This window comes from Ictidomys tridecemlineatus, chromosome 7 (genome assembly GCF_052094955.1).
Source record: "Ictidomys tridecemlineatus isolate mIctTri1 chromosome 7, mIctTri1.hap1, whole genome shotgun sequence".
In the NCBI taxonomy this organism is placed as follows: Eukaryota; Metazoa; Chordata; class Mammalia; order Rodentia; family Sciuridae; genus Ictidomys; species Ictidomys tridecemlineatus.
In genome coordinates this window covers 54,636,220-54,660,768 of record NC_135483.1, presented here as the reverse complement: position 1 = coordinate 54,660,768, position 24,549 = coordinate 54,636,220, and the positions used below count along the sequence as shown (strand labels likewise).

The window sequence follows — 24,549 nt, the reverse complement described above, 5'->3', positions numbered from 1 at the left end:
TCATTACTTATCATTATAGATAGAACAAAATAGTTGCCTAATTGCTGACTTAAAGCCCTCTAAGGGATGACTGCAGACTGACAGTCTTTTCTAACAAAACACAAAATTCAAGCATCAGAAAAGACCCAGAGCTCTTCCAGTTCAACTTCCCCTTTGATCCCTGAATTCCTCTTAACCTCCTCTACTCAACACACCATCCTCTACTCTTTCCCTTTGACCTCTTCCAGTGACATAGAACTAAATAAGTCCTGATTCAACACATCTCACCTAAGAAGTGTAGCTTCCACCTACAGGCATAGGATTATTTGGTGCCACAGTGAATAACTGAAGTTTCTGGTCCATGTGACCTAAAGTCTCTTCTGACTCTTCCCTTCTCCCCATTACATGTCTCCAATTTCAGCAGTCATTTCTCTCAGTATATTTTGTGGAAACTTTAGTCATTCTGGTTGCTTTCCCTAGACTAATTTTCAGTTGTTCTATAACCTTTAAAGAAGGACACTCAGATCCAAGCAGAATCCCAGGACCCATTTGACCAGCAGTGTCATCACTATCGATGTGTCATTATGGTAACACAACCTATGACTTAGATTAGTCATTTTTTAACACCCATAGCAAATGGCCTAAGAGTAATGTCAGTTTTTATCTGTGTTCTCCTCATTTTTAGTCTGACTATATTTTGTTTTTGTTTTTTACACACTAGAAGTTGCTAACAAAATGAAAGAATAAACTTCAAACTTCAAACTTAGATGGCTTCTCACTTGCTTCCAGTCTACAAAACTCTTAGCTCTGTGACCATTTCTGTAAGAGTGTGATAATGTCTAGCTGTTTGGTTTTGAGACTAAATGGAATAATATATGTAAATTAACTAGCATGACATCAAAAGTGTAAATCATTTCCCTCTTATGCAACAAGATATGACATGTCTTCTACTCCATTAATATTTTTCTATGTGGATATCATAATCCAGTGAAGTAGCTATTATTCTTCCCAGGGTTTTAGCATCTACAAATTTTAGCATGCTGTCAAAATTTTCACTCAGATTATTAATAATGCTAAGAGGACAAAGTAAATTGTAATATTTTCTAATAACAAATCTTTCCAAACCAAAGGCCAAATGTTTTCTCTGATATGTGGATGCTAATTCACAATAAGAGGTTGGGCTAGGAAGAATAGAGTTACTTTGGATTAGGCAGAGGGGAGTGAAGGGAGGAAGAGAGGGATGAGGGTAGGAAGGAGAGTAGAATGAATCAAACATTATTACCCTATGTGCGTATATGATTACGTGACCAGTTCTAATTCTACATCATGTACAATCAGAAGAATGAGAAGTTATACTCTATTTTTCTATGATGTGTCAAATTGCATTCTACTGTCATGTATAGCTAATTAGAATGAATTAAAAAGAAAAAAAAGCCAATTAGATCTCAAAAAAGAAAAAGACATAAGCATAAAACTTCTGGGGTTTAACAATATACAAATGCCTTCTCTTTTTCAGGATAGTTATATGGACATAATTGTAACAATAGGTAGAACCCAAATTTTCTTAAATTTTTTTCTTTATTGGTCAAATTATTGATCAAATTACCTTTGTGGCAGACTTCGAGCATGTCATTGTCTGCATTTTACAGATAGGCTTAAAGTTCATGCAAGTAATTAGAAATCCCCACAATTCCCTCAATAATCACTAATCATCACTCAATTATTCATTCTCAAATATGAAAACGTTGCTGTTTTATTATTTTCCTCCACATAGAAAATATGCAATTAACTTACACAACAAATATTTTTTGAGCACATGTATGTGTCTGTCACAGGCCTTGGCATTTTAATTAAATACATATTTATCATATTTATCATTATAGATAGGATAAAATAGTTGCCTAATTGCTGACTTCAAGCCCTTGGCATAGAGAAAAGCAGCAAAGTTCTGTGTTTCATGGATATTTCAGTAAAAAGAGAAATAATAAGAAAATAATAGGATATAAAAATGCCATACACAAAGAATAAAATCAAATAGAGAATGGAACATGAGGTGACGGGTGTGATGGTGGGGCTGCTCCTTTAGGTAAGAGTGACTGGGAGAATTCTCTGATAAGCTGTCCGAGGCAGAGACCTGAAGAAGCCAAGTGTCTCTGAGAACACAGCTGCCCAGGCAGTAGGATCAGCAAGTTCAAAGTGCTGAAGATGAAGTATGCTTAGTTTGCTTAAGTAACTTCAAAAATGGCAGAAAGACTCGAGCAGAGTAAAATGGCCAGGGCTGTGACTGTCGCAGAAGAAAGTTGGAACATGCCACGCAGAGGTTTCTGAGACAGGAGAAATGGCCTAATGACTGAGGGGCTTGAGCAGAGCAATGACATGATGTGACCCGTGACCTGTATTTTGAACAGATCCTGTGGTTGTTGTGGCCAAAGTGAACTGAAAAGAGCAAGGCAGAAAAAGAGAGACCAGCGGGTAGCTATCGTAATCTGCAGCTTTCCCTATGCACTTAATACATGTTTGCACATTTCTCAGTTTCAGTTACTTGCATTCAACTGTGATCTGAAAATATTAAATGGAAAATTCCCGAAATAAGCAATTTATGTCTCAAATTGCACAACATTATTAGTAGCATAATGAAATCTCCCACCTCCCTCTGTCCGGCTTATCCACAGTGCCCAATAGTGGCACCTATTGTGTGACACCTGCCCAATAGTCCCTTAATAGTCAACTCAGTTATCCAACCAACTGTTGTTACACCGCCATGCTTGGCTCAAGTAACCCTTATATATCTAATGTTGGCCCCACACAAGAGCAGTGATGATGGCATTTGGGATATGCAAAAAGAATACCATAAAGTGAAAAGTGAAGGTTCTCAATAAAGCAAAGTAAAAGCATATGCTAAGTTTATTAAGATCTGTGGTAAAAGCAAATATATCCATGAAATTGTGAAGAAGGAAAAAAGAAATTCATATTAGTTGTTTTTTTTTTGTCACAGCTCAACTGTATAAGTTACAGCCACAGTAAATAAAAAATGTTAATTAAGATAAAAAAGCATTAAATTATAGGGTTTAGTCCCATCTGCAGTTTCAGTCATCCACTGGTGGCCTTAGAACATATATCCTGGGGATAAGGGGTGGGCACTCTAGTACAGATGAGATATAATGTCATTTAGACTAGAGTTAATATGATGGTGGTAAAAAGTAATGTGTGGTTTTTTGTTTCTTTTTCTGCTTTTAGGGGGAGGACACTTTGAAGATGGAATCTCAGGATTTGCTAATGACATTCCATGAGAAATAATAGTTAAGAATTATTTTGTCCCGACACAAAAGGAAGAAGAAAGTAGCCCATCACTAAAATTGATGTCTGTGGAAGAAATCACAGAATTTAGGAGTTAAAACCAGGAGTTTGTTTTGAACTCCTTAAATTTTAGATGTCTATCACTTATATGGACCAGAGGAGATCACAACGTCTCTGTATAGAGTCCTGAATCCAAGTCTGGAGAGGCCTGGACTACAGAAAATAAATTGAGTAGTTAGAGAATAGGTAATTTTTTAAAAATCATGGAAGTACATACATTCACTTAGTGAATGAAAACATTTTGAGGGGGTTTTGTGTTTTGTTTTGTTTCGTTTTGTTTTTGTGACAGGATCTCTCTAAATTGCTCTGGCTGGCCTCAAACATGTGATCCTCCTGCCTCAACCTCCCAAGCCACTGGGATTACAGGCATGGGCCACCATGCCTGTCAGAGAGCAGTTAGAGTATAAAAGGCTGAATCTGCAACACTACCATAATCAGGAAAATGAGGAGAATTTAGTGATAGGACCTGACCATGAGGCAAAATCAAAATAAAGGAATCATTACAAGTGGTAAACAGCAATTTCTCAACACCATTGGCAGCATTTCTCTGATTTTACCAGCTAGTATTCCCAATACTGAGACCCAAAATTTGTGACCTTGTTTACAGAGTTGGATGTTGCCTTAGAATCAGTCGCCCATCTCCATACAACCAGGAGCAGGCTTGTGAAAATGGGACTGCAACATTGGTGTTCCTGCTCAGTACTCCCCAGCTCACAACCCTGGGCTTTATTTAGCTTGACCCTCCTCTCATCTCGAATCCTGGTGTTGTCTAAAAGCAAGCTTATTCCTCATCTCTGCCACCCATGTAGCAGAGATAGACCTGCAATTCCCAGGAGACAAAGCACAGGAATAAAGATTCCATGTCATAAGTTTAAAAACAACCAATTGTGATGTTAAAGACTAAATACCCTTGGACATGTGTGGTCACATTACTTTATTTGTCCATCTCATTTTATATAACCCAGACCAACAAAACCAACAAGAAGGGAAACACACACAGGTATAAGGTCAGTTCAAGGGTTCAACAAAGTGCTCAGAATGATAGAATCAGCAGATAACAGACTTCACAGGTTGCTAAGATACCTTAATCTAGGAAAAGAATCAGAATTAAGTTTTTGTTAAGAGGTTTATCATTCCCTATCCTGATCTGTTGATAGAGACAGTCTATAGGAATCTTAGCTTTGCAATTATATGGTTGGAGTAATTGGGGAAAAGTTAGAAAAAGGGTTTGAATGAGAAAGATAATAGCTTAAGAATTTGAGAAGTCACTTGGGTAGAGTCATCTTGAAATTGCTTTAGGCAAGTTTAAGTGGTTTAGAAGATTTTCTTTTTGTAAAGTAAAAAAAAGAAGCTCTAAGCAATAGTGTTCTTATATGTGTTTTTGCACCTGGAGAACTAATAATGGTTAAAGAAAGCAATTATAAAATCCATTTAATTACAGAAAAGGGGCATTAATAAGTCTTATTTTCATTTGTCCTTTGTGAAAAAATTCTATTCTCCCAGATGTGCAGATTGCATTTCCTTCAAGCTATTTGATTTTCTTCTAAAGTGGTAACGGGAAAAGATGCTCTTTCAATCCTCAGTCATTCAAGGCAGCACCAACAGATCATGATTTTGGAATATTTTGGAAAATTTTCTTTTCTTTTTTTTAATAAAGAATGACGTTGGTTTTTTGTGGGTTTTTTGACACACAAACAAAAATCATTATTTCAGAAATAATAGTAAACAAAAAGTATATAAAATAAGCCCTAATTCCATAGAGCTTGGTAAAGGAGCTTATATTATCCAATAAATCATGCATATCTCCATAAAATAAAATTGCATATTATGCTAAAAGGCAAGAAAAAAATACAAGTTAAAGGATAAGTTTTATGACATCAAAACAGAGACAATGAAAGCAAAATTAAACTATCAGGACTATGTCAAATCAAAAGTTGCTGCAGAACAAAAGAAATCATCAACAAAGTGAAAGATTAATCCATGAAAACAGAACAGCTATTTGCCAACCAATATATGGTTACTGTCCAAACTACATAAGCAATTCATACAATTGCTTTAGAAAACATTTTTTTTATTTGAAAGGGATCTAACTAGACATTTTCATGTTGCTACATTCTTCATAGAAAATTCTGCAATTGAGTTGTCTATACAGTTGTTCTTTTTATTTGTTTATTTTTATTAGTTCTAATCATTTATACATGATATAAACCTACTGAAAAAAAGTTGTATAAACAGAAGCTCTCATCCATGCCCTTTATTCTTATTCAGTCATTTATGACTTGCCCATTTGCTAGTAATTGGTTCTCTTTTTCTCAATAATTTGGAGAAGTGGAAGAGAGAATGTTATGAGTTATGCTCTGTTTCTTTGTGAATCATTGTGACTTGCAGATAATAGTGACATTTTATCATAAACACTTCAGTGTATGTTTCCTGGTGAACAAGGAAAGTAGCATGCATAATACAATGCAATTATCAAAATCAAGACACTTCAACATTTATATAATGTTATTATCTAATCCTTTGTCCATATGTAGAATTTGTTATTTATGCTAATATTATACTATAGATGTAACTACTATAGGTATATCTAAAGACAAATTTTTATCAATCCAAGATCTATTCTGGGATGACACATTACCTGAGACATGGGGTCTTTAAACATGGTGTCTTTATAGTCTCTTTAATCTCTTTTAATATGGACTATTTGCTCAGTCTTTTTATTTGATTTTGTTTTGTACTAATACAGGCCATAGTTTTTAATGACAATAAACTGATGTTTAAATATCAAAAATAATGAATGTGTAGGGATAGATTCTGGCTTTATCCACCATGAAGAATCAGAAATAATGACAGCTCCACAGCCATGTGCACACCCAGCAACCACATCTTGGTTTCTAAATACCATTTCCCACTAAAAAGCAGCAACATTCTTTAGAGAAATGAAAGATTCTTGCTTTGGAGCTTATATCCTGCTGGGAGCAAGAAAAAGAAATAAGAAATCATTAAACTATGCAAGATAATTATAGATCATGAGAGGTATTACAATGAAAGAATGATGTCATTTAAGGTGAAATTTGAAGAAGGGAAAGTGAGCCATGTGAAGAACGTGGGGAAGAACATTGGGTTAAAAAAAGAGAAAGTGCCTTGATGTCAGAAGGATTTGGTTTGTTCCCAGAAGGGAGGAAGGCACGACCGCTATAGCATACTACCGACACTGGTGGAGACTGTGGGTCTGGCCAAGGAGAATGTGATTGTGAGAAAGACAGGCATGAGCTAGTAAACTAAGCAGTTCAGAGTTTATTCTAGGTGAAATGGGAAAACCTCCAGAAAATGTAACCTAGGTAATGACATGATCTGACCTATGTGTGCAGAAAATCACTCTGGCTGCTATGTGAAAAATAAATTAGAAGGGGTATGAGAATAAAAGCAGAGAAGCCAGATAAGAGATTGTTATAAAAGTCCAGGCAAAAAATAACAGTGGTCTTCATGGAGTGGTGTCAGTAGAGATAATAATGCACTGATGACAGAACTTTCTTATGTGCATTTATGAATGTGGCATGGTACATCCCAGAATCACATATATAGAGAGGACATTAATTTTTAAAAAATTAACTGTAAATAGGTTGAAGAGAGATTAGTGGAGTGAAGGGAGAGGCAGGGGTTGGGGGCTGATAGGCACTGAATTGGAGCAGGTCATGTTCCATTTCCATAATTCTGTGATTATCAGGGTGTAGTCTGGTATTGTATGTAACTAAAAGGAATTTTTTTAAATGCACTGATAAGGGGCTGGGGCTGTAGCTCAATGGTAGAGTGCTGGCCTAGCATGGGTTCCATTCTTAGCACCACATAAAAAATAAATAAATAAACAAAATAAAAGCATTCTGTCCATCTGTAACTATAATTTTTTAAAAATGCACTGATAATTTAGATCTTTTTTCTTTTTCTTTTTAGTTATACATGACAGTCGAATGTATCTTGGCAGAACATACATACATAAAGCATAACTTATTCTATTAGGTAATACTTTTTAAACTTACAAACATCATTTATGTTATAGTAAATGTGTGACGAGGAAAGAGGAAATTTAAAGCTGTTTTTTTTTTTTTTTTTTTTTTTTTTTTTGTAATACTGGTGACTAACCCCAGGGGCATGCTACCATTGTGCTATATTCCCAGCTTTTTGTTTTGAGACACTGTCTCTCTAAATTATGGAGGCTGACCTGGCACTTGCAATCTTTCTGCCTCAGCATACTGGATAGCTGGGATTACATGTGTTTGCCACTGTGCTCAAGCTGGGAATAATATTTTTGATAAGTATTTTAGAAAAAAAAACTGAAATAGCAAGTAAACAGTGAAATTGACAAAAATCTTAAGATTCTACTGAGTTTTCTTACCTTTTTTCTAGGATTAGAATACAACACTTAAATGAGAACATCTGCATCACTCCATCAAAAATTTAAAAATTAAAGAAAATCTTACTCATCTTTGGATTTTCTGGAAATTTATCTGGAAACTTAAACAGTACCCTGTGAGCTTAGGAAGGATGATATATTAAGATCACCTACAATGATTTAAGGGAAACATTATAAGAAAAATTAATTTTCTGAGATAATCTAAAAATCTACAATTGAATAAAGGAGAATATAAGTTAAACATCAGCAATAATTTTCAGAGCAAGAATAATTCAAATGAGAATATCTTTCAAAAGCATTTGAAAGCACTTTCAACTGAGACATTAGTAATGCAACTGTATAAAGCCTCCATTAAAAGGAAAAAGTATTTATTACAAAGGAGATGAAATAAATGTTCTATTAATGTTTTTAGAAGTATTATCAATGTTTATAAAACCAAATCCAGTGAGCTAAATGTTCTACCTTTTTCTAGAGTTTTCTTTGTGTAATTTCTTAAAATTGGTAGTGGTGAAATTAAATGGGCCAATGTAATTTTTTAAATGCCATTTCTAGAAGTTTTTATAATACTGAATGGAAAATATTAAGGAGCATATCTTATGCAAAATGTAAGTGTGTCAAACAGAGGCAGAAGGAAAACTATATTAATACTTTTATAGAAAAAATAGGAATATTTGCCTCTATTTAAATAAAGAGAAAATAGATTTTAGAAGAGTATAATATTTTGCTGAAAAAATGTTCAAATTGTGAATAAATGAATTATATTGTAGTTGCAAATAATTTTTATTCCAAAACAACTTTCATAAACCAGCATATGTAAATATATTTGAAAATCTGATAAATTATTTTAATTTTTAAAGTTAGATCTTGAAATAATATATACTTATTAGATTTCTATTAAGAATTCTTCTTATATAAAAGTTGCTTGGGAAAAGTTTTATTTTTGGTATACAGCATTGGTAGTATATATATATTTTAATTGTACATAGGCATTTTCAGGGAAAATTGTTTTAAATTACCTTTTTTATGAAATCAGTACTTCCAATTAAAAATAAGTATGGCATTTTTTACATATTGGTGCCACAATTTGTTTGCAAAAAAAAATTGAAACAGGGTGTAATATTATGAAGCTGGGAAGTGAAGCATCTTTGTAGTTATGCAGCATTCCACTTCAGTAAAGGGAGCAATTTGAGAGCTGTTTAAAGGCCACTAAGAAAAGCATGAAAAAAATCAATGCGGAAATGAGAAATTGAATGACGTTCGCAGGGACTGAGGAGGTCATCATTAGATATGACACCATTATAACAAAATTCCTGGGGTTATTCCATGTGATGTTCATGTTATCCACTAAGATTAAAAATTGTATTTGCTACTTAGATTTACATAGTGCTTTAAAGAATCAGAATATAGCCACAAGCTAACAGGAAGTGGAAGAAGATAAAATAATCAAACAGACAATGACAGTGACAATGGTGACCTTTGTGAGGCTGCAATTATATTATTATCTTGAGAACATTAGAAAACTCTTTTATCACTGAACGACCACAGACCTTATGAAACAGAACAAAAAACAAGTGAGCACAACCAATAACAATGCTTGAGAGAACTTCTATGACAAATGCTTATAAAAGAAAGTTCTACATGGAGAGTGGATTATGCCACTTTATTTTATTTAGTATGTGATAATTTACACAGCATCCCAGATGAGTATCTCTTTATTTATCAAATCTTATATTACTGAAGTGGGGGCTTCCATTTCAGGCACTGCACCAGACAAAAACCTCATGAAAATGGATGGTTGAATCTTTCCTTCTTTCTCGTGTTATGTCCAGAGAATTGAAGGCAGAGCAATATTGGTGAATGCACAGTTCAGAGCTGTTTTGGTCACAAAGTACATCTTTTTAGAAATGGCTTCTATTTTCAAAAAGAAAAGAAAATGTAAAGGTCATCTTTAATATTTCTAGTCATGCAAAATTCAGACCCTCCTTTAAGACAAACAAGTCCATTGATGAATAGTGATGGTCTTTAGGAAAATATTGTCCTGTGTGGTGACAATGCATACCTCTCTATGGCTCTTACCTGTTATTCCTTTTTTTTTTTTTTTTTTTCCTAAACAGTCTCACCTCTTTTAACCAATAGAATTCTGATCTGAGAATGTCCACCTGCCCTGGCGATCTCTCTTTGGTATGCTCCAGTGTGTACTCCTTGCTCTGAATATGTACCAAATGTGTTTCCCCAGGATGTTGTCTTCTTTTCTCCTGTCACTCTGTTCCTTTTAATATTACATTAACAACACTGAAAGTAGAGTAAGAAATTGGAACCCATCATTTTCGTTTTGATCATTTAGTTATTGAGTTTCTTGCTAACTAAAAATTTCAAATTCATTTTGTATTATGCTCTTATATGTAAATTTCCTATAACTTTTTCATGTGTACTTCCATTTTCCAATTTATCTGACTTTATGTTTAACTATAAAATAGTTGTATTTTTTTTAATTCAAATTTGGTCATCTAACAATATTCATGCACGTACTCTTATTCTTACTCTGGCACTCTGTCTCTATCTCAGTCTGGGATCATCTGCAGATAAGAAAAGCACAGCTTCACTGCTTCTTTTGAAGGGACCAAAGAAGATGGAGCTGGGCAGCCTGCCAGCCACTGGGGACATTCTTAGGAGGGTTCTGATATACCAAGGTGTTCCGACTTAACATTACCAGCCAGGAAGTATCTTATTTTCTGTAAGACTATCGGTAAATGCATTTTCAAACAGCTGCTAATATTATACAATTTTCCATACAAGGAGCAATTCTTCTTCCAGGAGTTAGAGAATACATGTACATACACACATGCACAAAAGTGTTTCTACACATGCATACCTGTCTATTCATACAAATGCATATATACACATGTGTAAATGTAAATATGTGTATGTACAAATGTGTATACATATCTGTGTATAAAACACTAATTTATTGTTTTAAATGTTTGAAAACTAGTATAAAATATATGAGGACTTACATCGTCAGGATCCGATTTATCTAAAGTTTCTAATTCTTTGCATCTCTTAACTCTACACCCAAGTAATGTTAAATAGGCCTAAATTAATTATTCTGGAGATGAGCCTGTATCAATGAAAGTGGAAATAATTTCCTAAAGGGTTAGTTCTACATATATTTTAGATTCTGCCTTAAGAGGCATCACAACTTGGAGATGGAAAGCTCTATCTAGAAAGTGGAAATCAAAATTTTGCCAGATATAAAAATGTCTTTTAAAAGACAATGTAAAGTATCTCTTAAAGACCTTTTCAAATTTTGGAATATGAAACACTACCTAAGTCTGGAAAAAAGTCAACTTCCCTTTGAAATGGATTTGATTTAGAAAGGTTATTCTAATAATTAATTTTAATCACCTCTTAGCATTAAGACCTTAAAATGGAAATCTAGAAGTCACAATTCTGTTTAACATTGAAATGCTATTTTCTGCTAGACCCTCATAAAAATTAATTACTTATTAAACATAGCTAATTTATTTTTCTACATACTTCAATGTATGTTAGAGGAATTAATTGGGACAGAAAAGATTAACTAGAGCAGAAAAATATTATAAAATCCATATTTTATTTATTTTGATTTCTCATTTGAACCATATTTATGCATCTTCAGAAATTATATTTATATTTCCAAGTTATCCATGTTTTATAGAATGATAGACTGTTACTTTTATATTGAACATAAAGTACAAAATATGCATTTATATATAAAATACAAATTCTGTTGAAAATGCTTAACAAATTCAATGTTAATAACATGTATTCAAAATGAAATAAATAGCATGTGATCTACAATAAATAATGTACAATCTAAAACATTTTATCATTTGTTATTTGATCAGTTGTAGTAAAATCACTGGAGAGGAGTATGTAGTCGAAACCATCTACTGTATTTTCAAGATGCTCAGCAACCACGAAATGAATTTCATATCATGACCATAATGAGAAAAAAAGATTCCAGAATAATTTCCTATTTCTTGAATTGGATGTGAATGAACAGAAGAGGCAGATCATTTCTAAAAACAACATCTCATCCAATGGACTGAATCCGTACAATCTTTGTATTAGGAGTCAACATTTGAAAAAAGCATGCAATCATTTTGACATGTCCAGGTAATATTTATTTTGAATATAGTCTATTTCTTTCAGACAACAACAACCAACTCTGTTTAGTTCAACCCTGCCAAATAAGAAATCGAAACGTAAATATTTTCCTATAAATTCTTTTCTAGAAGTCTGAGTTCTTTTTCTTATTTCCATCTTCTAGCAGCTCATGCACAATTGTTGCTATTAGCTCTGTGACCATTCACTAATAGCTTCCCATAAGATAACACTTCTATCAGTTAAATGATTCATTGAGGGTTGGTGAGACCTGGTGTCTTTATCTTTATACATCAACCTAGTATATGTATCTAGTGTTGAGTGATAGAGGCATCTTCCTGTCTATATCTCAGATCCATTTGTGTGGGATTCACCCAAAACCTTACAACATCTCTGAATATCTGTGTGGCTCTGTGGCACTGAATTGTTAAGAAAGTGGAAATCCTTACCATGGGAAAAAAAATCACTCTTGATTTCCACATCCTTCTGCAAAAGTATAGACTCCTATTCAAATTCTCGTTTGAAGAGCAGATTTTGTGTTAAGAAATCTAATCTGATAGAAATCCCATTAGATCTCCTTCAGAAATTTTTAAGTAGACGATGGTCCATCAAAATTCAAGTCTGAATTTTCTACAAGAGTAAGGTCATTTCACCTGATCTGATCTCACTAGAGATCTAAGTGGCCAAAAATGATCACAGAACCAAAATTCCTTGAGGGATCCTGACAACTAGGTCCATGAAGAAACTGGATGGAATCCCTTGATAAAAAAAAAAAAAAAAAAAAAAAAAAAAAAAAAAAAAACTCTTGAAGCAAATTTTAAAATATTTGTAATGTAAGAGCCGTACATGCCTTACATATTAGGAATAATTGTAAATCTATTGGCAAAAGTAATAGAGTACATTTAGGAAAATCATTGTATTTCTATTTAATATGAGAGTGTTTCATAATAAAATCGTCTTTGAATTTTTATTTGTATTGCAATTTACATGCACACATGAATACACACACACACACACACAGACACACACACTATCATAGAATACCTAAGGGAAGAAATTTTCAAATAACAATAAATGCAAATATTTTGTCAATAAAAATTTTAAAAAGGACCAAGTATGTAATAAAGGAAATAAAGATGTTCTCTGTTAACAGCAGAAAACACCTATTTTGTATGTGTAACATAAAAGTAAAAAAGAATTAGTCTTTTGAACTAAAAAAATAACTTGATCAAATTAAAAATATAATATTCCTGGGAAAACCTGACAGAGTTCATTGCCAACTAATCTATGCCATTCCCATCAGCTTCTCATCCTTTGGAATCCAGTAAGTATTATAGACTGTGATGGCTTGTGGGGCTGGGTGCTTAGCAGCAACACAAGCCTGAAGATAAGCTAACAGCCTTGCATTTTGTAGGAATCACATCATAATTGAAGATGAGGTTTGAAGGCAAAGGAGTTTTCAAAAGTTTTTTTTTCTTTAAAAACTCCTTTTACACACAATAGGACATAAAGACAAATATTTTGGAATGAATACCTCATATTAACATTGCTTTAACCATTTCCTTAATTTTCTATTATAGGCAATCTTTAAACACTGCCACCATAAAGACTTTTTTAACTTCACTATATTTAAAGGCTTTCTCTGTTTTTCAGAGCCAGAGCCTAGCATCTTTGCTGACTACCACACACAACTTCATACAATATTTCAGCTTACATCCAGGAAACAAAAAGTCCTTCTGTTTTTATGAATTATTTTGCCTAATTAATTTAAAAAAATGAACATCCTTCCTCCAAAATTCTCCTTTCTAAAATAAAGTCTGCAAACCAATGGCAGGCTTGGGCCAGGTGCATCTGTTTACAGAAGGTGCCAACTCTAATCAATGACCTTGTGTTTCTGGGGCCCAGTGAGAATTATCTGCCACGAGATGTGTCAGGCAGCATATTAGATATTAAAATGCTCAACTTATTTAAAACCCAATTTGAAGCAGGGAAATGAGCTTAGATTTAGCACTTTCAATGTAAATTATGGTTTCTGGGTAGATGAATTAACTTTGGGGGAAAATGTTAATTAAAATACATTTCAAAAAATATCCCAAAATTCTGTTTCAAATCATTTAAAAGAGGAATAGAGGATGTGTATTAAGCCCTCGGTTGGTTGGGGGCAGGAGGGATAAATCAAAAAAATAATGTTAATACCTACTGTTGGGGTTGCAGTGGGTGATAATTTGCTGAAGTTGGCCTTGAACTTGCAATCCTCCTGCCTCAGCCTCCTGAGATGCTGGGATTATAGGCATGTGCCACCATGTTTGACTTATAAATTCTCCATTAATGGCCAAGAAACAAATCAATCTTGTCTTAGGCAGCCTCAACCAATGTACTCATCTTTATTAGAAAAAGTTTAATTGAGTGAGATTTTGAGAACAAGCTTAAATATATTTCTCTTCTCACTTAATTCTAACTTACTACACAAATCCATCATTATGGTTCATTTAGACCAATATATTACTACTACTGGACTCAAAATAAATCTTTATTTACAGTCATACAACTTCCTTTTCATCTTGCTCTACTAACATGGTTGGGGGGATTGGGGGGTTGTTTGATTATTTGGGGTTTTTTGTTTTGTTTTGTTTTTTGACTCTGGACTGTTTCTGACTCTTGGGGAAACTGAAACAATAAGAATATATCTGTCAGTGTATGTATGTGCCTAATACCTGAAGAAAGTATATATAGCATTACAAATGCATAATGCACTGCATAAACTAAATATAAAGTAAGTTATTCTTCTGATGAAGTAATTACTTAAGCCACATAGGCTTTTAAAATTTATTCTACCTTTTATTTTTAAATGCTCTAAAACTTAACATAAAAAATTGTAAGAGCAGTACCTGATGTTCTCTATTTTCAGTGTGTTTAGTTATTTGCTCAATGCTATGCATGTTATAAACCTCCCAATGCCCAACTCAAACACCAGTAGTGCCAGCCACATCCTTGACCCCTAAGCTCTGCATGTGCTGGCTGCACTGACCGAATCCTTGACCCAGACCAAAGGGAAGCAGAAAGGACCACATTAACTTTTTCTCACTATAATTTGAATTGCATTGAGGAATGCCATGAGTTTCCAGATGTGCCTTCTGGAGCCTCTAGGGGAGCCTTCTGCTCCGTGACAATTGTGCAATCTCCATTTCAGACATTTCACTCTTTCTTGTAAAGTTCTGAAAGGGTCCACATCAGAATTTCATACATACTTTCACTCTTAATCTTTTTTCTCAAATGAAGCACCATGAGGTTTGTGGAGTTTTGAATTTTATGATAGACTATTTCCAGTTTTCTTTCACCATCAGCAATTGTGGCAAATACTGAGGGGGTGGTAGGAAAATATGAGGGAGAAAAAATGGGAAAATCAATTGTGTCTCTTACAATTACAGGAAATAAACCTGATGGAATATTCTGTTTTATTGCACTGGATCTGAATCATCAAACGAGAGACATTTGATCTGTCTGGTTTATTCATAGAATGTGGTTTAATATATTATATCAAACTAGAAGATACTGGATGAGTCATTGAACCACTCATCAAAGTTCATTCAGCAAAAGACCACCTCGGTTGCTGTGCAAGTTAGAGACTTAGAGAAGAAAATAGCTCTTCTCAGTATTAGTCATAATGCCCCCTTTCTAATGTACTAGGGGAAGATTTTTTTTTTCAAAAAATAGAATAAGCCAGTGACTCAGTCATTTGCCTAATGTCCCAGAAATTGAGCACAGAAGGAGTTCAAGGTCTCCTGGCTCCTTTCCTCATGCTCACACCTGAGAAAAACACGACTCTTCTGAGTGCAGGTAACTGGTAAGAGGCTTCTGCTTCAGTCAGCACTCAGGAAGTCATGAGTTACCCACCTTTCTGAGTAAAGACAGGTTGTTTCATCCTCCTCCACTAGAAGTGCACACGGAAATAAAGTAAGACAACTTAACCTTCAAAGAAACCTGCCAAAAATATGGAAAAGGATTCTCAACCTTAAGAGTTGTTCTCAAATAGGGAAGGATGAAGCAGCGTGTTCAGCTGCTCAGAAACTGTATCCCAAATGCAAGAAGTGATGTTTGTCCCCAAATAAAGTCATATGATAAACACATGTGCTTGTAAAACAGCCCACTCCAAACCACGCACTGAAGTGAAAGTGAGTTGAAGATGTATTTTATTGGATGAGCCATGTACAAATCTCAGTATATGTTCACAACCTCATTAAATATATGGCAGTTTCTTTGGAACAAACCAAACAGGGTCACAAACATCCTAAGCCTAATTTGGAAAACAGAACTACTGGGCAAGTCAAGCTTCAGGCCACAGACCAACCACAACAGCCACAAGTATGGATGGACAGATAAATCTGGAAACCTCTAGTATAGAACCTTGGATGTTCCTTGGAGCCTGGAGACAGGGTTAAAGTAGGTACTCGGGGAATTACTGCATTTGTCCATTTGAGACATATTTGAAAAGTTAGAATCATAAAATCACCACTACTTCTTGTCCTATACCCTAAATTCACCTCTGTATAAACACCATTAATATAAAATTCTGTGAAACAGGTGACACTAAGAGATTCAATTCTGCAGCCATTTGTATGAAAAAAATGACATATTTCTAAATTGTGTGTTAATTCTTGACCTGTACCATTCATTCCCAGTGTTTTAAAAATAGTTTCAGAACAGATTTTCTCCAACTAGTGTCTGAGGATCTCTGTAGGTAAAGGGCTATACTCTTGGGGTTTCGAGTAGTCTCGTAATTTTTTCAGTATTAGATTTTCATTGCTCTGATAACCTTTAAAAACTTAATACAGAATATTTTAAATCATCTGGAGGATCCCAAACTGCCATTTGATTGTGCTTACAAACAAATTGATGCCACATGGTATTTCTAAAGGGAAAAAGAAATGGCTTTAATATATAAACCATGCACTTACCCCCAAATGCAGGCCAAATGCTGTCATGATTTACTATACAAAAGAAGTTTTCACAGCAGTTCCCAAAGGGCAAATTGGGGTGAACTGAATCATCGCATAACACAGGGTAATGCAGACCTCACAGTCCCTGCCATAGGGAAGGCAGTAAAGGCAGCTTTCTGTGCCAGCGGCTCTGGCTTCCATTCCCATACACACAGTTAGAATGTGCATCCAAGGCAGAGGGAATCCAGAGATGAGCACCAGCAGCAGGCTTCTTGTAGAACATCTTTTCAGAAGGCTTTAGCAGAGCACATTTTCATGAAATGAGGACATAAAGAGAACCTCACCTTTAAGCACAATACAAAATTATGAAATATAAAATTTGGCTAAAAATAGTTAAAATGAAAGAAATATTATTGACAGAGGCATTGTCATGCAAATCAGAGCTCTTAATTTAAAAATCCAATGTGTAGCAATTACAGATAGAAAGACAGAACTTTCTGAAAGCATGTATTCAATTCCAGTTCCCGTAGTAAAGGAAGTTTGGGCACCTGCTGTGCAAAGGTCCAGTGACACAGGGTTCCTAGCCTTAGGGTACACTTATATTTTAAGGAAAATGACACATACCTAGAGCGATCATTTCAGTGTAATTTGGGTACTATGAGGGATAGAGAAGATCATTTTTACAGGATGATATAAAAGAAGAACCAAATAATCATGAACTAAAGTAGGTTCATGGCAAGGGAGATTGCAACAAGAAACAGAAGTGGAGAATTCAAGTGATGAAAGAAGAGTATCAGATCCAGACCTAGAGTGGAGATAGTATAGTATTGAGAAGGGGTTAATTTTTCTGCTAAATGCCTGTACACATGGTACAAGTGTTCTACCTTAGATCATTGCATGTCCTCAGTGCATGGTACTTAATCAGAGTCTGGGCTGCATTCCTTTCAACTCATCCAGCCTTTCTTAGTAATATATTTTAACATCTCAGTAGCATCCTGTATCAGTAACATTTTTAAAGTAGCAATAATTAATCCTATCATGCTGGGGAGCTTCCTCAAAATAATCAAATTCCTCAGATTATTGCAAAATCTGAACTTCATGTTTATACAATTTTTAAAAATAACAGATATTCATATGTGATCATTGTCTTTAATCCAAGATACAACTTATTATGTCTTCAAAAGGAGAGGGGGAGTGGTACCTTATAAAGTTAGATCAAGAAGCAGAACAATTGAAAATGGAATTATGCTAAATTGTTGAGACCCACTTAGCTCTATTGCAATAGAGGTATTGCAATAGCCCAGACTGCCAGATGTATTTCTAGGAAACCCCATTTAAGAATTTTTATTTTCATATGAGTTATTTATAAATAACTAGGATTATAATGTCTTCTGCCTCTATCTCTTTGCGGTCAGTATTACAAATCATCCTGGAAATCTGGGCCCAATGGATTCAAAGAGCCCCCTTGTAGTTGAATGGTTACAGCCTTCAGGGGTGACCCTGCGGATCAGGGAAGCAAGTCTCAGCACAACACTGAAATGTTGAAAGCTTCCATTCAAATTCTAAGTATGGGATTTTGTGGTGAAAGTAGTTGTGGAATCTGACTAAGTTCTACAGCTAAGTGTAAGACATCAGGTTCAACACATTGGAACTGTGAATTTATTATTAGTTGTAAATTTTGTCCCCAACCCCACCCAAACTCAAGATTCTTTAGTAATTTAGACACATGTAATCTTTTAATAGAAATCTAGAGAAGATAAAAGTATAGCATAAAAGATCAGTTCTAATCACAGTTTATGCTGTTGCTGGAAGGTTACACAAACTCACTTCTAGATCCTGGGAGAGTGTTATGCTTTATTTATTGTTTGGCAATATTGCCTGATTTTTCCCAGTGTTTTTTGTGCTTAGGAAACTTCTTATGCGTTTCCTTTTTTGCAGCATAGCTGCTGATTTCAGTGAAAAATGGATGATGAAGTATTTATTCATGTATATAGTTTTTCTTTTCCTTTTGCATTTTTTGAAAATAAAATCTTATAGTACAGTCCCCCCAGGTACTGATAGAAGCCAGGCAGAAATTATGTAAAGAAAAAAGATGAGATTAATATTTCAGTTTGAATGTCAAAAGCAGAGGGAACTTGGGCAGTATAAAAGGATCATGAATTCACAGATAATATTATCTGTAGTATTTTATCTTCATATAGAACTGTAAAAATTAGGAATTCGTTTTTTAATTTGAAATAAATATGTGACTTACTATAAAGTAAATTACTTAAAACAAAAGTATTATCCACTAGATTTTTTTTACTTTCTTTATATTGCATTCATCTCACCTCTTTCTCAAAATCTCATTCCATAAGCATGTTTTATTAATGATCTATTAATAAGCATTCACTTAAAACATGACTGATTAAAAAGTAGACCTGATTTTAAGTAAGTGTTCTGAAAATGTTTCATTTATTGAATTCATTGAGGTTTAAGTTCTCATTTGTATAGCTGGAGGGTAAATTACAGACACTCATGCTTGTTTTATCATTATAATGAAAGCAGTACTCATATTTGCAACACTAATTAAAATTCTACTCTGACCCATATAACTGCAGCCTCTCCCCCAAATAAATTATTTTCAAATCTTTATATAAAATTTACTATATATATGTGTGATAATGAAAGTATCTATCTTTAGTATAACATAATCAAGGTTAAGAGAAAGTAAAAATTAGGTTCAGACTTTTTAATACTGCAGGGTACATTTTTAGTACCCTACAGAGAGAATTAGTCACACGACTCCCATTAACTTTAATGGAACCTGTATGGGCAAATTGTATGCTGAAATTCTTAGGAAGTTAATGTCAGTAGGGTTTACTAGCTTCATTTTTTTTTTCTCTTTAGACCTTTACTTTGGGCTACTTTTACTTTCTTAGGGTCCAGAGGGAAGACAAGTCAATAAAAATGATTAACATAAATGTTTTCCAAGTTTTATAAGCTCGAATTTTCTATAATTCTGCCAAGAACTTAGAAATCTACAAACAATGCATATAACATTTTTATTCAATTAGCAAGTAAGTTCTACTAAATAAACAGCATGACTTTAAAATATGAATCTTATAAGTGTTCCTTAAATATGAATGTTGTAGCATTCTTTATTTTCTACTGCCTATTCATTTTTCATATTCTCATTCGAAATTACAGTAGCAAAATCAAAAACCTCAACACTATTTTCAAAATAATAACTTTTGAAATTGAATATCTTTGTATTACCATACTTAGTTGATGATATGTGAAATGTGTAATTCTATACATTGATCTTGTTAAAATATTGTATATCAATCACACTTTGGCATTATTGAGAAAAAATCAGATAAACAATTAAAATTAAAACTTCCTCACAAGGGGCAAAGGAACTTAAATTTTATTCACAGCTATCAGCAATACCTTTCTAAAATTGTTAATTTAATCAACTGATGATGTGGTAAAGTCACAATTTGTTAATGAATTTAGCTAAATGTTCTTAAAATTTACTCTCATCACACTGGGAACAATGAAAGAGATAATTGAAGATTCTTTCAAGTCAACTCATACAAGGTGTTTATAGCACTACTAAATTTAGAAACAACTGAGTATATCTCAATTCTGTTTTCTATACCAAAAGACCTACTCGCATTTAGAACTGCTGGAAATTCACCATTTAAAAAAAAAATACCATTTTTAGGAACCTCAATGAAAGCTTAGAGAAATTTTTGTTTTATCTTATTTGGGCAGCTACATACCCAAAACTATACTTATCAGATAAAAATAATGATTTGATCAAGAATATAGAGCAGACATTAATAAGGCACTGATAATTCACATCCTAATTAATTACGTCTTGGAAAAATATTTCAGGAAAACATAAGATTTGTCCAATATCATCGGTTACATAAAAGAAAAAAGTTTCCCATAAGAACTTAGTTGGTTATCATGGGGCCTCTTTGAAACATGCGTACTATCAATGAATGTTAGTTCTGTAAATAATGTTTCCTGTCCAGTGTACACTATCATTTTAAAAGTGAAGAACTGAGACTCCACGAGGCTAAGTGACTATCCTAAGGTCTCCTAGCTTCTTGGAATCTCTCAACTAGTCATTCTTTTGTTGAGGGCCTTTTATGAAGTACCTACAGTGACCTTACTCAACTTCAGTGAATGAGCAAAGGTAAGGGAACAAAATGTGTAAGACAGGCACCATCTTGGATCTGAGATTTAATGAGGGAAACCCTTCAAAGAAGGAAATAAGTAAGCAGAAAAGACAATTTTAGACCATGGGACATACTAAATAATACAGCATAATCTTCATCAACTGAGAATGCAGCTATTTAATATTATTTCTTGCCTTAGTTACTTTGATATCCTCACTTCAATCCTTGAAGTTAAAAGTAAAGAGATTTATCAAAAATCTACTTTTCACCCTCTCATCAGCCAATGTCCCTCAAAAGGTATCCACACATTCATGAAACACAGAAGTATTTGCCATGTTTCCTGACATCTATATCATGTGTTTGTCAGCATTCAGAGATGCTCATTTTCATTGGAGTTTCTCACTGAATGTGTCTCCTCTGGCACCCAGGTGTTAAAACTTAGTGGAAAGGTAACAGTATTCTAAGGTGAGAGCTTTAAGTGAATAAGTCATGAGAGTGGAGCCCTGGTGCATGGGATTAGATGTCTTTATAGAAGCATTTAGCACAATCCACTGCTGTTCCCATTCAGTTTTCTGTTATGTGAAGTCCTGGTATTTCTCCCTGCCAGAGGACACAAGGGTTCAAAATACCATCAACAAATCCACCAGCCACTTGACTTTGGAATGCTAGACTGAAGAACTGTGAGAAATAATTTTCTGTCCTTTATACATAAATCACCTAGTCTGTAATATTTTGTTATAGCAGCATAAATAGAATAAAACACTGAATTTTGCAGTTTTGGGCCTTCTGGGTTTGTCCTCATGCCACAAAATAAGTTCAAAGACTGAAAACCCAAGATCAAGTGGGGGGAAAAAATTTAGAAAAGACTTGTGGGAGGATTTTTCTCCAGAGCAAAATGGTTGTCGCTCCATGATTACTTCTCATTCTGTGTGATTTTTCTGTGTAGAGAACAAAAGAGAGTTTGAAAGATAAGGTGGAGTGTGAATTTGGCTGCTTGTAATTCTATGAAATTACACTGACTGTCTTGTCTTCAATGTCAGACAGTGAAACCGTTTCCTCTAACTAGCAAAAGAGATGCTCAGTGCTTTTGTCTTTCACTTTTACTGAATGCATAATTTATGTATGGCCCATTTATTACTAACCATGAAGTATTGTACCTGGAAATCTGCTCTCAAAAGAACAGAATATACAAAACAAAAATGAACATTTTCATGAGGCAGGTAGATAGGATTTTTATATTTAAAAAGCTTGCCTTATTTAATTCTTTCTGAGAATATTGGATAAAATTCAATAGAAATTATTCAAATATTAAAATAACAATATTTATAAAATTAAACAAGAATTTCAACTCTCTCAATTTTCCTGCTTATGATAAATCTCAGGGGAAATCAAACATAATGACATATTCCAGAAGAGAAAGTATTTCAATAAAGCACCATTTCTGTTATTTCCTTAAAGGCAGAGAGACTTTATTATTCGCCTTGTATGTATTTCACTTGCCTAACACATGACACATTATATTGCAATGATAATAAAAATCTATAATAGCTAATAATTATGAAGTAATTAAGATTTGTGAGGCAATGTGCTGAACATTTTTCATACACTTTGTCATTTAATCTTTTCAACAATCTAAGTTAAGTACTATCATCATTTCATGTTACCAATGAAGAGAAGATTAAACATTTTGCCAAAGGTCACTCAGTTGGTGAGAGGAAGAGCTGAGATTTGAGTAGGATTCTGACTTTAGGACTAATCTTCTTATGCATTAACTCTACTACTTTCCTCAGCCTTGTTCGGGGTAGACGTTTAAAACTACATTTAAATTGAATTGAAATCCTGCTACACTTAGCCTTTTTGATATAAGCCATTAAGAAGATTGAAACATCTGGGTAAATGTCTAAAGTAAAAACTAAAATATTAATGAATTAAACAATTCTATCTAATGATTGTAGTAGTTATTCTAGTTGAATTCTTTCCATTTTCAGGTGTGGACCCAAACCCTTCTGGGTCCAGAGAGGTGATCTTCATAATTGAGTGTTATACAGCTTTCTAATAGATAAAAACTTTTTTTTTCTTAGTTATACCTTACTGTTTTATTTTTAAGTACTTGTGTGTGTGTGTGTGTGTGTGCGTGCGTGTGAATGAACTGCTCATACTGGATAGTTAGCTCTATGTAGTATGGTAGGCAGATATTTAAGATATTTCCTTAGGAGGACAGGTAATATCCGTGTCCTTCTGTGATCTCCTTCCCATGAGTGTGACTGGGACCTGTGACCTACTTTAAGCCAATAGAATATGGCAAAGCTAATCCGCTTGTACATGATCACATGTATATGAGTATGTGGTTGTATTACATAAGATCAAAGCTCCTATGTAACTGGATTCTCCCTCACTTGCCACCTTTTATGAAGCATGTAGCAATATTAAAATCCCATGTGGCCACTAACAAAGGGCAGCCTCTAGAAACCTACAAGAATCCTCTCCTGATTACCAGCAAGAAATGGAGGCCCTCAATGAATATTTCTTGAATGGAGAAATAATAAAATATCTTTAGTGGGACATCAGTCAAAAAGAAATAAAACCTGATCATAGTATTAATAGGATTGTAATGTTTTTAAATTTTTCATTGTTTCCCAATACCACTTGTGATTTTATTGATGTGTGTATACAGTGTGGGGATTATAGGAAAAGTGGCTGTAATAGGAATTTCTACAATAGAAAGGAAGAAGAAATGATTTGGCTTCTAGAAGTCTACAAAGTGACTCTAATACCATGTGATATGTATGATGCAATTATAGTTCTTTCTATTAAAGTCAATGCTATGAAGAACTGTCCAGTACAGTTTTAACATCATTTTTGTGTTTAAGCTAATTAGAAGTGCTTTTGTCTACATCCTCCATTTTAAGACCTCTAAATCACACTTGAATAGAATTTGACTTTATTCTTAAGTTATTCAATCATTCTAAGGGGCCTAGTAAAAAGTCACCAAAAGCCAACCAGCTATAAAACACAGATATGTAATTTGAAAATGTTAGCCTATTCTTAAAATATGACTGTTCATAAAATTGAGATACAATGGAATTCTTTCTATGGTCACTATCATTGGCTACAACATCACTAAACTTATAGGCAGATGATGTGAAAACACTTATCAATCTTAATTTAAAAAATACTTCCTTTATTTTGTACCTTAAAAAATTACCCAATTGAGTATACCTTATCAGTATATCAAAGTTTTGAAAAAGAGATTAATAAATAACTAGTGTGACTCCAAAGTGTTTGCTGAATTTAAAGCATTCATTTCTATGCTATTAAAAGAAGCTAGATGACTATCATTTGTTGTTCCAATTACATATAATAAAGCCAGAATATAATAAATACTGAAATTTGAAAAAGATAAAAATTAATTCTAAATCATTACTAATATATGAAAAAGTTTATTTCTGGATATTAGGAATAATATATCAATTCACAATCTATCTAAATAGGTGGCTATTATATTAGATGAAAAGTAGGACTACAAGAGTAACTTAAATTAATTTCA

At 33.8% G+C, this 24,549-nt stretch overlaps 1 long non-coding RNA gene across 2 annotated transcripts in view; it reads right to left on the bottom strand.

Annotated features, from left to right (window-relative positions):
• Positions 1 to 24,549, bottom strand: part of LOC110599464 (uncharacterized) — a 74,871-nt gene that overhangs the window by 10,112 nt on the left and 40,210 nt on the right. Inside the window, exon 3 of one of the 2 annotated variants that reach the window (XR_013423940.1) lies at positions 12,149 to 17,174. The exons of the other annotated variant lie outside the window; for it this stretch is intronic. This is a non-coding gene — a long non-coding RNA (uncharacterized LOC110599464). Of the gene's footprint in view, positions 1 to 12,148; positions 17,175 to 24,549 lie in introns of those variants that run through there. 2 annotated transcript variants of the gene reach the window in all.